This window comes from Natator depressus, chromosome 6 (genome assembly GCF_965152275.1).
Source record: "Natator depressus isolate rNatDep1 chromosome 6, rNatDep2.hap1, whole genome shotgun sequence".
Taxonomy (NCBI): domain Eukaryota; kingdom Metazoa; phylum Chordata; order Testudines; family Cheloniidae; genus Natator; species Natator depressus.
Genome location: NC_134239.1, coordinates 109302706 through 109314997, shown reverse-complemented (window position 1 = coordinate 109314997; position 12292 = coordinate 109302706). Strand labels below are relative to the sequence as shown.

At 42.9% G+C, this 12292-nt stretch overlaps 1 protein-coding gene across 2 annotated transcripts in view; it reads right to left on the bottom strand.

Annotated features, from left to right (window-relative positions):
- Positions 1 to 12292, bottom strand: part of DIO3 (iodothyronine deiodinase 3) — an 88864-nt gene that overhangs the window by 69085 nt on the left and 7487 nt on the right. The window contains exon 2 of one of the 2 annotated variants that reach the window (XR_012639998.1): positions 9857 to 10093. The exons of the other annotated variant lie outside the window; for it this stretch is intronic. The gene's annotated coding sequence lies outside the window, so the exon portion shown is untranslated. Of the gene's footprint in view, positions 1 to 9856; positions 10094 to 12292 lie in introns of those variants that run through there. 2 annotated transcript variants of the gene reach the window in all.

Below are 12292 nucleotides of genomic sequence, written 5' to 3'. Positions count from 1 at the left end.
AACAGATAGACAAATAGGTCAGCCAACAGAGTGTATGTAAGAGCAGGCCTGTAGTGGATAAAGAGAATGTTGTAGATGTAATATATTTGGATTTGACTAAAGTATTTGATACTGGCTCATGAAGTCTTGAAAAATTAACTTAAATTGTTTTGGATAGGAACGCCATCATGTGGGCTGAAAACTGGCCGAAGAGAAGGGTAATGATAAATTGCAATGTTTCAGAGTTGGAGGAGATGGCTTGTGGGTATGGCAGGGACTGTCATTAGGTCTGGTTCTATTTAATGTCTTGATTAAGAGGACGTAAACAGCACAAGAATAAAATCTGCTGATGATACTAACCCAAGAGGAGATGCAAGCAACAGATAAATAACACAAAGTGAGTGACGTAGGCATATTAGAAACATGGGTACAAAATATATGGTTTAGCATGAAACAATGCAAGCATCTAAAAAAAGATAATCTGAAATGTATAAACTACTTAGGAGGGGGGAAATAGGGACAGCAGTGGACAGCAAATTAGATATGAGTTTGCAATGTGATATGGTCTGTATATGTAAAGACATCATCTCACAGAGCAGGGAGAAAATAGTCGACCTGAAAGATTCTGGTAATGTTGCATTCAGTTGTGGGCTCAATATTACCAAAAAGTTATTGACAAACTGGAGAGAGTTTGGACAATTGCAACAAAAATGATCCATGGGATTGGAAAAACTGTTTTAGAAAGAAAGATTAAGGCTCTGATCCAGCAAAGTACTTATGCCCATGCTTAACTTTAAGCACATGAATAGTCTCATTGACTCCCTTTGTAACCCCATTAGCTGTCTCTACCAGGTGGCTTCAGTGGCGCTACTGATGTACTCAAAATTAAGCATGTGTTTATGTGCATTGCTAGACTGGAGGCTAAATGAGCCCAGTTTGACTTGGGGGAGTAGGGTAAAAGTTGACAAGTATAAGAATGGTGTAAATTAGTTTCACTGAAGTCAGGAGCTACCCTGATTTACGTTAACTGTGGATCTGCCCCTTAGCATGGAGCAGAATTAAATAAAGACTTGATCCTGCAGTCACTTATTGCACTGGAGTGGTGGGGCTGTAGGACTAAGCCATGTTGTGGTGTATTTCTGAAACTGAGAGGCATTAGACTGTTGTAGGATAATCTTTCAAGGGGGACTCCTATTGCTGGGACTTTTCAGACAGGACAAAACACCATAAAACATACCTTAGGAAACAATACCGTATTGTTAGATTGGAGGGTGTAAGAGTTCTTTTCCATCTCTAAGTTCTGTGATTTTACTGAGCTGTAATTGCAACTCCATAATTTAAGATTGGAGGAACCATTCCATTCTAAGCTCTTATTTGCATTATAACTATTTGTAAAAATATTATTTTGTGACTTTGAATTTCTCATGTTTATTTTTGACGCAAAGGAAAATCAATAAAAGTTGTTTTTAAATAATAAGGCTGGGAAATACAGAAAGGATGATAAAATGTTTTTTATTGTAATGGGCACACCTGTTCCCGCTACCTTTTTGTTGTTTGGGTAGATCAGGGCGAAAAAGCAATTGACTCTATAAGGAAGGATTTTTCAAAGGAGTTGAAGGGAGGTCAGTGCCCAAATCCAATTAAGAGCCAGTGGGAGTAGGGCACTCAATTCCTTAGGTTCTTTTGAAAATCCTAACCTAAAAGGATAAATAAAATTCGTTTGATAGCAAGAAGAATCAATCTGTTATGGAAAGAGTCAAGAACATCTTATTTTAAGAATGAAAACAGAGGGTCTGATGGGTTTATTGTACAGTATTGATAAAGGTGATCATATAAAGCTGATAAAGAAATTACTGGAGTTTGATCTGACTCAAAGTGTTGAGTGTATTTTGAAGCTATATTATAATTCAAAGCAATGTTTCTTAAAATATAATAATGCCCTGAATTATAACGTCACACCTTTTTAACTATTATTATTTATTTATTTAGTATTTCCCACTGTCTAAAAGAGCATTCGCTACTGCATTTTTTTCTTTCATTAAATTAGTAATAAAAAGTAACTGTTAACTCTGGCAGCATTTTAGTCGGGAATTTTGCAGTGGCCCTGCTCTGGGTGTGGCTGGCAGGTATCCCTGCAGAAGCTAGTAATGCAACTGTACAGGGTATAAGGTAAATGAGAAGGAAAGGACAACTGAATGGTGATTATGGTGAAACTTCTGTTTTCTAAGCTTTGATTAATCAAACCTCTGAGGTGCTGGAAAGTTAAATTTCCCCCCTGAAGATGAACGTCGGCACATAGGGGCCAAATTCTCTTGCTACCTCCTCATTCATCCCTTTTGTCTTGTTTTGTATCGTTCTGCTTCACCCTTTCCATCTTCGTGACCCTGGTCTTTCAATCCCGGATATTCTGTGTCTGTACTCTAGCTCGGTGATTAACTCGCCATCCCATGCTATGCTCAGTTCCTTCATTCAGCGCTCACTCCCATGCTTTGTTTGACAGAGCAGCTACAAAAGATTGCACATACATGTACATTTTTTACACCTCCATCACAGAACAAAAACTACCACAATAGAGGCCAGAATGTGGGCCCACGGTGAGAATGCACCTGGAGAGCTTTCAATGGCATGATTATGAGTCCTTCCTTTTCAGCTCTTTGTACAGAAGCAAGCCCTGAGCAATGGTCTCAATCTGAGAAGGACGGAAAATGGAATTCTGTTCTACGGGAAATTCTGACATATTTGAAATGTTTTTCATTCCAAATCAGAACAAAACGCTGAAGTTTCTCAATTTCCCACAAAATGCAAATTTTGAAAAATTAAGCTTAAGAATGATCAGAATGTTCTGTTTTGATAATGCCCAATTGTTTTGTTTTGATACTGATGAAATGTTGTAATATAATATGTATTTAATATTGAATGTAGCGTACAAATCTAATAAAATAGTATATAAAAGTCAAAACAAAATGAAATCAAAACTGAACGAGAAAGTTGCAGTGAATCGTTTTGACTTTGTTCCCTTGAAAATTGTTAAAATCCACACATTCCCACGAAACGCTTTGATGAAGATGAAACTGCATTTTCTGACAGACAGCGTTCCGCTGAAGATGTCTACACAAACTCTAGCCTTGCTGCAGTGCCTGACAGCATTTGGAAGAACTCCATATATTCCTGTGAAAGACCAAGGTAAATGGGCACCACACCAGCACCATTCTTGGAGATACATTTCTGTTTCCCCAGAACAACAATGTAGTGTCCCAAAATGCAGGTCTGTGAACAGAGGGTATGTCCACACTGCAACTCCTTCCGCACCAGCTCCAGCAACTCGAAGAGCCCAAGTCGGGCTCATGCTATGGGGCTAACAGTTGCACTGTAAACAGTCCTCTTCAGGCTGGAGCTCACGCTCTTCAACCCGGTGAGGGGGGTGGGTCTCAGACCCAGGGCTCCAGTCCAAGTGGGAACATCCATACTGCTATTTTTAGCCCTACAGCATGAGCCCCAAAAGCCCAAATCTTTTGAACTGGGCCTTCAGACTCACTGCCATAGGCCTTTTATTTGCAGTGCAGATGTACCCTCAAATACCAGCACATCTTGGATAATTCATGCGTATAATGTGCAATCATTGGCAAACACTTCATTATAAACAAAGTTATTTCAAAATGTTCAGTAGCATTCCAAGGAGTTAGTTCTGAGTATATGCCAGCATGGCAATGGATACAGTAAGCAAATATTGTAATCCACTTAGTTTAGGGTAAATATGTGGCTAAAAATATGTGAGATCAATCTATATCTTTGTACATTTCTATTATGAGAATCAGAGAGCAGACAGCTGAGATACAAAGATTAGAGGATGATTTTGCTCTTCTCTTATCGGGTAGGCTAGATAGGCTAGCAGCCAATAAAACTAAAACCCTCACTGGAAATGAATGAGGGCCTGTAGGTGTAGGAATCTGCTGTTTGTACAACTGCACAAGTTCTGCTAATGACTGATGAATATAGGCCAAGTATTCATGTAGATCTGCAAAATTTTGTTGCAATATGTGGGGCTGAGTGCAAGCTCCTTGGCTCTTCTAAATCAGATATCTTATGGGAAGTAAGGAATCCTCATTCTTCCTTTCATGCTCACATCTGTCATATCATGTTTTTTTCCAGATTTAATGCATACGTAATCCTAAAATAATGCAAAGCCTGGAAAGTTGGGGGTGGGGTGGGGTGGTCAGTTGTAGATTCAGAATTCTTAGCCTGTGTACCTGGCAGATGCAGGAAGAGTCATGAAAAGTTGGGGACCACCCACAAGTTTCAGAGACGGAGTGCTCTGATTCCAGATGCAATACCTTAACTTTTCACTCCCAGTTTGAGTTCATTTCCTCCTCCTGCATCTGTTCATCATTGGGCCCAAGAGACGTAGAGATCTGTCCCTCACAATTAGAAACAAGTGGATTATTCTTTTTGGAGGATATGCCCATTGTTTACTCTACCACACGGACAAACTCATAAAAAGCCACTGAGATTACTGGATGTAGGGCTGCAGGACCACAGGGATGTAGAAGTCATGAGGTTGTATAAAATATGACGTTCAGTGAAGGACTGGCAGTTATATATACTGCCAAAGTGGCTGGATCAAGTATCAGCACATTGTGGGGACTGAACCTCAGTCATTTCAGAAAATTCTTCTGTCTTGGAAGGAACGGGGTCTGGCACCGTGCACCTCCTCCCTTTCTGCTTAACCCCAAGTTACTGCACTACTTATGTCTTTGATTAGTGACTGGAGACTCCTCTTTCCCAGGCAGCAGAGCTACCCTTGGGAGGTGAGTGAGGAGCTTCACTGATAGACATGGTGCATGTACTTTAATGGTACTGAGAAGTATAGCTCATTATCCAACTATGTGCCTCTCTTTCTCTAGGTTAACTTGTCATTGTGTTCTTGCTTATTTGTACTTTATATTGTCACTTCACCCAGCAAACCCTGATGTTCTTCCATTCCCTTTCAGGAGAAGAAATGGGCCTCTTCACACAGAGACACACCTAATCCATAGCAATGGTGCTGCATATCTCTGTCTTTCCAGACCACTGCCAATTCTGATTGTAAATCCCAGGAAAGCAACCAATAATGACAGGAGCTCAGTTGCTCTTTCTGAGTCACATGCAGCCTAACTTCTCCATGCGAACACAGACCAGACTGCCATTTCATATTTAGAAATGATATTTTTCAACAAGCTTTGGTTTCCCTGAGCAAGCACAGTTTAACCCAGTGAGTTGGGCTGTGAAGAGGAATCTGTGACCCCCCTCCTCCATCACACATCTGGCACACGAGCATAGTTACATCACATTTCAAGACAGATGGATCTCCCACCCAGCGTGAGTTCAGTATCTGATCTCTGTACCTTGGTATTTATTCATGTGATAAGTCTGTTTCTGATTATTCTTTTCTCTCTGCTGCATAGTTTAAGGGCAAGACTGTGGTTTGGCCGATGCACCCAGGCAAGGGAGTAAGGGTGCCTGAAAAAACTAATCAGAACCAGACTAATCATATGAATGAATAACAAGGGACAGAGAATACACACCATCTATACGATCAGATACTATGCTCACACGGGGTGGTAGATCCATTTGTCTGGAAATGTGATGCCACTCTGCTCATGTGCCACATATGTGACATGTGTCACAGATTCCTCTCTCTAGTCTGACTCACTGGGTAAAACTCTCCTGTGTGAATTGCATATCATAGCATTTCTGTGATATGCAATTCTCCTGGGTGGAGGACTGCATATTAGAGCATGGGGGGGAAAATCTTCTCCATCAGGGGTGTAGATAGAACATAACATAAGAACGGCCATACTGGGTCAGACCAAAGGTCCAGCCAGTCCCATATCCTGTCTGCCGACAGTGGCTAATGCCAGGTGCCCCAGAGGGAGTGAACCTAACAGGTAATGATCAAGTGATCTCTCTCCTGCCATCCATCTCCACCCTCTGACAAACAGATGCTAGGGACACCATTCCTTACCCATCCTGGCTAATAGCCATTAATGGACTTAACCTCCATGAATGTATCTAGTTCTCTTTTAAACGCTGTTATAGTCCTAGCCTTCACAACCTCCTCAGGCAAGGAGTTCCACAGGTTGACTGTGTGCTGTGTGAAGAAGAACTTCCTTTTATTTGTTTTAAATCTGTTGCCTATTAATTTCATTTGGTGGCCCCTAGTTCTTATATTATGGGAACAAGCAAATAGGCAGAATGAGTGGCGCTTTTACTTGCCTCCTCACCACCTATGCTGATCCAGCATGGAGAAAAATAATCTGCTCCTGGTGGTTCAGACCTGTAGAGTATTACTTTCCCCTTTGAGCAAGGGGAGCTAATTGTGACTCTTAGAATCAGAATTTCCTCCCTATTCTGCTCCTGGGACAGTGCAGCTATGCACCAGCCCACTGATCAAGGCAATTTGTAAAGTGACAATCTTGTCCGATGCAATTCACCCTGGTTAGGGTACTTACGATGGCCTTTTGGTGCTATTTTCTGAGAGCTACAGCAGGGGATACAAATGGCTCTTATTGTAAAGTCCAACTGCAGTTTAACTATGGATGCAGCTAACCAGTCACTGATGTGGAAGTGGGCCTACCTCAGCTCCAAAGACACAACCCCAGACTCTTCGTGTAAGAAATTTCATTGCATTTTTTTGTGTAATTGTGACTGTGCGAATGGATTAGGCAGAGCCTGTCAAATTTTCATATTCGTTTACTGTGACTAGTTTTCATTTACCACAGTATTAATGCTGAGGAGATGGAGAGTGGGTTGACACATTTTAATAGAATCATAAAACCATAGGGTTAGAAGGGACCACAAGGGTCATCTTCTGACCCTCTGCCAAGATGCAGGATTTGTTGTCTAAACCATCCAAGGCAGATGGCTATTTAGCCTCTTTTTTTAAAAACCTCCAGTGAAGGAGCTTCCACAACCTCCCTAGGCAGTCTGTTCCATTGTCCCCTACTTCTTCTGAGAGTTAGGAAGTTTTTCCTGAGATTTAATCTAGATCTGCTATGCTGTAGTTTAAACCCATTACCTCTTGTCCTGCCCTCTGTGGCCAGAGAGAACAGCTTTTCTCCATCTTTTTCATGGCAGCCTTTCAAATATTTGAAGACCGCTATCAGGTCCTTCCCCCTCACCCTTAATCTCCTTTCTTCCAAAATAAACATACCCAGTTCCTTCAGCCTTTGCTCATATGGCCTCCATCCCTTTGATCATCTTTGTCACTTGCTTCTGGATCCTTTCCAGTTTCTTTACATCCTTTCTGTACATTGGTGGATGTATAGAAAATTGGACACAGTGCTCCAGCTGAGGCCTAGCAGAGCGGTACCTCCTGTGACTTGCATGCTGTGCCTCTGTTAATGCAATCTAAAATTGCATTTGTGTTTTTTTTTTGTAAGAGCATCGCATTGCTTGATGAGGTTGTGATCCACCACAACTCCCAGAGCTTTCTCAGCAGTGCTGCCGCCAAGCTAGTTATCCCCCATTCTGTATTTGTGCATTTGGTTGTTCTTCCCTAAGTGGAGCACTTTACATTTGTCTTTGTTGAATTTCATTTTGTTGTCTATAGCCCAGTTCTCCAATTTATCAAGATCCCTTTGAATTTTAGCTCTATCCTCCAAAGTGTTTGCAACTCCCCCAACTTTGTGTCATCTGCAAATTTGATCAGTGTGCTCTCTATTCCGGCATCCAGGTCATTAATATAGATGTTAAATAACACTGGACCCAAAACAGATTCCTGTGGAACCCCACTCGAGACCTCCTTCCATGCTGACATCATTCTATTAAGAGTTACTCATTGTTTGCGGTTTAACCAATTATGTATCCATTTAATGGTAGTTCGGCCAAGCCCACATTTCTCCATTTTACTTATCAGAATGTCATAAGGGACTGTGCATGGGTGTAATTTGGGGAGTGCAGGGAGGGCATTGCCCCCTCTCCCCAACAGAGATGAGGCATGGGGGGTGGCAGGCAGAGTCACATGCCACTCCCCCCTCCCCAATTTTTGCGAGTGCTGAACTGCCCTGCAAGGCTTGCTCTGCTCGTTGGCCTTCTGGGGAGGGGAAGGGAGAGGGGGGCCTCTGTCCTTCCCATGCTGCGCCCCACCCCCCGCACTGGGGCCGGGCCCCTGTTCCTGGCAGCCAGGTCCAGGCAGGGAGTGGGATGGATCAGCTGCTCCGGGTTGCTACCTCTGCAGCTGGAGGCCGCCTGCTGGGTCATAGTGTCCACCTGTTTTCTGTGAGTGCCCATGGGAGGGGGCAGAGCAAGGGGGGTGGGGGTGGGGAGAAGGGAGGAAGACACAGTGGGGAAGGGGGATGGGATAGGGCTGGGTGAAGAGAAGGGGATGGGAGCAGTGGGGAGGGGAAGGGGGATGGGAGGGGATGGGGAAGAGAATGGGATATGGAAATGTGTGTGTGGGATGGGGAAGCAGGAGCCCGGTATGTGGTGTCTCTTCGGCAGTGGCAGCAGCAGCCCCAGCCCCAGCAGGGAGGTGGCCACAGGAGCGCAGGGAGGCACCAGAGCAGCCACATCGCTGCAGCAGCTAGTGCTCAGGTCGCCACAGCAGCAGCTGGGGCTCTCCTCTTTAAGCTGACCCAGCACCAGCAGCCCAGGAACCACTGCAGGCAGGGGGAGTGAACCTAGGGAACTGGCTTCAGCATGCACATGCATGCCTGCGTGCATGCGCAACCGGGCTTGGCCCCCCAAATATAGCAGTCAAACTAAGCCTATGGCACTGTGTCAAAAGCTAAAGTCCAGGTATATTATGTCCACCACATTCCCCCTAACTACCAAACCAGTTACCACATCAAAGAAGGAAATGAAGCAGGTTTGGCATGATTTGTTCTTAGAAAATCCATGCTGGCTACTAGTGATCACCCCTTCATCCTCCAGGTATTTGCAAATTGAATGTTTTATACATTGCTCTAGTAGATTCTGAGGTACCAAAGTCAGGCTGGCTGGTCTATTTTCTGGCATACGCCACATCACCCAGTGAAGTGAAGGACATGCCAGTCACAAGCAGACTGTTCTGCTTTGGTAAACAGCAGGCAGAATTGATGTGCCAGAGAACTCTATCAGTCTTGATCCTAATTTTCTCTACACAGCTTGAGTTCACATCGTGGTTTCAACCTCCCCAGGGTCCTTTAGCACCTCTTTTCCAGTAACCTACACGTCCAGAGAAACAAAGGGATGATTATGGGCTTGATACAATGTTAAATGTTTAAAAAGGGCAGGGGAAATATGTCTAGCAAGGGATCATTTAAACGTAGGAAAACATCAGTAATTATGGGCATTTACATAACACCTTACCCTCAGAAGGATCCCAAAGAGCTTTACAAACCGTCTCTCTACAAGACTCTCTTGACCCACCACTGAAATGCAGGATAAAATTGAGTGGTGTTTAACAGTGCATGGAACAATGTAGAAGAGGAGATAAAAAATACTGTGTTCAACTGAAACTACAGGGGGATTTTTAAGGTAGCAGGTAACATGGTGCTAAAACAAGAAAACTAGAGGGTCACAGGATTCAGAGCCCCTTAATTGTCTCTGCCACTGAATGGGGATAAGGAGTAGAATGAGGGAGAAATGAGGTCAGTATTTTCCCCAGGAATTGAAATTAGGGGGGTGTTAAAATTTACAGGGAGGTGAGGGCCGAGGTGTGAGATCGTGAGGGTGAGGGTGGTCTATATGGAACAATAATAAAAACTGAAATATGTTTCACAACCATTTTATGAGATTTAACTCATGTTTTAAAATCATCACACAAATTAAAGTTGGCTACTCAAGCCTTCTATGAAGCACTACATCCTTCTTGGTTTCTTGTTGTAATTTTGCATAACTCTGTTAATGAACTTCTCGAATGCAGTGCGTTCATCTTTGGTGGCTTCTTGTGTGTTCGGTACTTCCAGTCCTTCAGTTGGTATGCTCATTAGTTCATTCACATGATCAGGCAGAAGGCGACTTCTTTCAGAACACAAAATTCTATTCAATGATGAAAAAGAACGCTCAGCTGTAGCTGTGGTGGCTGGGGGTAGCAAGAGATGAATTCCTGCTTCTTTCATCCCAGGAAACATAGCACAAAGGTTAGGTCAAGCCACTAATGATGATAAAAAAAGAAGTTGAAATCAAATCTTTATTCATTTGTTGTATGACATTCCACTCTGTGTTCAAATTCTCTATTCTGTCCTGATCAAATTGCAGCCCCTCACTCCACTCAACTGTCGGTATTTTATAAGACTGGCATCTGTAAAAGCTACGTGATTACGACTTACCAACTCACTTACCCTTGATAGGGAACTTGATGATAGAATAGGCAAAGCTTCTGTTACCTTTGGGAAACTTACCTCATGTGTTTGGACTAACAAGTTGCTAACCCTGACCACAAAGATGTCTGTTTATCAGGCTTGTGTCCTTAGTACCCTCCTTTACATTTGTGAAAGTTGGGCTACGTACTCCAAGCAGAAGTGGAGATTGAACAGTCTCCACATCCGCTGTCTTAGAAAAATCCTTGGTGTTACTTGGGACTAACAGATCACCAGTAACAAGATCCTTGAGCGAACTGGCCTATGGTCTATGCAGACTACGCTGGATGTTTGCAGGCTTCGCTGGCTGGGACACATGGAGCTGAGCTCTATGGTCAAAAATTGAGCTCTATGGTCAACTTAAGAACTGCAGAGGAAGGCCAAAGCTCCGATACAGCAACAAGGTCAAGCAAGGCCTCAAGAAATTCAGCATTCCCATTGACAACTAGGAAAATCCTGCCCATAATCATTTAGTTTGGAGAAGCTGGGTTAAGACTAATGCAGTCACCGTTAAGAGCCACCAGAGAGTCCAGGCTGAGGCCCGCAAGTGAACCAGGAAGCAGAATGTGCTTCAGCCTCCATCTGGTGAGTGGACCTGTATCCACTGTGGAAAGGTTTGCCACTTGCACATTGGGCTCTTTTCCCATACAGTTGCTAAGAACCAGTGACGGACCAACTTTGTTGTGTCTCCTTTCATCTGTCGAGATATTGGACGGCCACCTAATAACAGCTGCAGTAATTTGAAGACAACACCCAAGGATCACTCATGAGAAAGCCAGCAGGTTTTCCCAGGTTGTACTAAATTGAACTTCAGTCCCACAGCATCTTCTATTTTTTACAGGACGTTCAGTATTTTTGGACTGTTGTCGAAAAAAGAGTACAATGAAGACATTAAATGTATGGCTTTTTAATGTCTTTTGAAGATTCTGCAGCTTGTACTAGTGCTAGCTGAATAGATCATAGAATCATAGAACTGGAAGGGACCCTGGGAGATATAATCCAATCCCTTGCACTCAAGGCAGGACTAAGTATTATGACCATTCCTGACAGGTGTTTGTCTAACCTGCTCTTAAAGACCTCCAATCACAGAGATTCTACAACCTCCCTAGGCAATTTATTCTAGTGCTTAACTACCCTAATAGTTAGGAAGTTTTTCCTAATGTCCAACTTAAACCTTCCTTGCTGTAATTGCTTCTTTGTCCTATCCTCAGAGGTTAACAAGAACATTTTTTTCTCCCTCCTCCTCATTGTAACAACCTTTTATGTACTTTAAAACTGTCATCATGTCCCCCATCAGTCTTCTCATCTCCAGACTAAACAAACCCAATTCTTTCTTTCTTCATAGGTCATGTTTTCTGCACCTTTCATCATTTTTGTTGCTCTCCTCTGGACTTTCTCCAGTTTGTCCACATCTTTCCTGAAATGTGGTGTCCAAAACTGGACACAATACTCCAGTGCAGAGTAGAGAGGAAGAATTACTTTTTGTGTCTTGCTTATGCTTCACCATGTCTTTCAGAGAAGCCTGCAGCTCCACAAATGCACAAGCAGACATCTGTTTGGGGTCCAATTTACAGCTGGTATTGTGTGATATCTCTTACTTAAATAGAAAGTATGATGCGACAGCCATGTTTGTTTGCATAAACTGTGTTGTGTCTCCAGCATTCTTAACAGCCTCATTAAGTACTTCTAAAATTGGCTTTGACAGTGACGGGCTTATAAGGCATTCCACATGTGGATGCAGTCCAGAGGCATGGTGTTTTGCAGCCTTTTCACGTAGTTTGTCAGCACTGGCTTTGCTGATCTGTCTGGAAAATCAAGCTTCTCCACTTTTACCAGTTGTAGCAGTGGGAAACTTTCCTTCTTTGTCAGCTTTTTTGCAAGAGGTGTACTAGTATCCATCTTTTCTAATTTCAATAAAATGGACAAGTTTGACTGACAAAATCAGGAACTGCCTTTAGATAGTTTCTTCAGTAAGTAGCTGTGTTTGTGCTTTG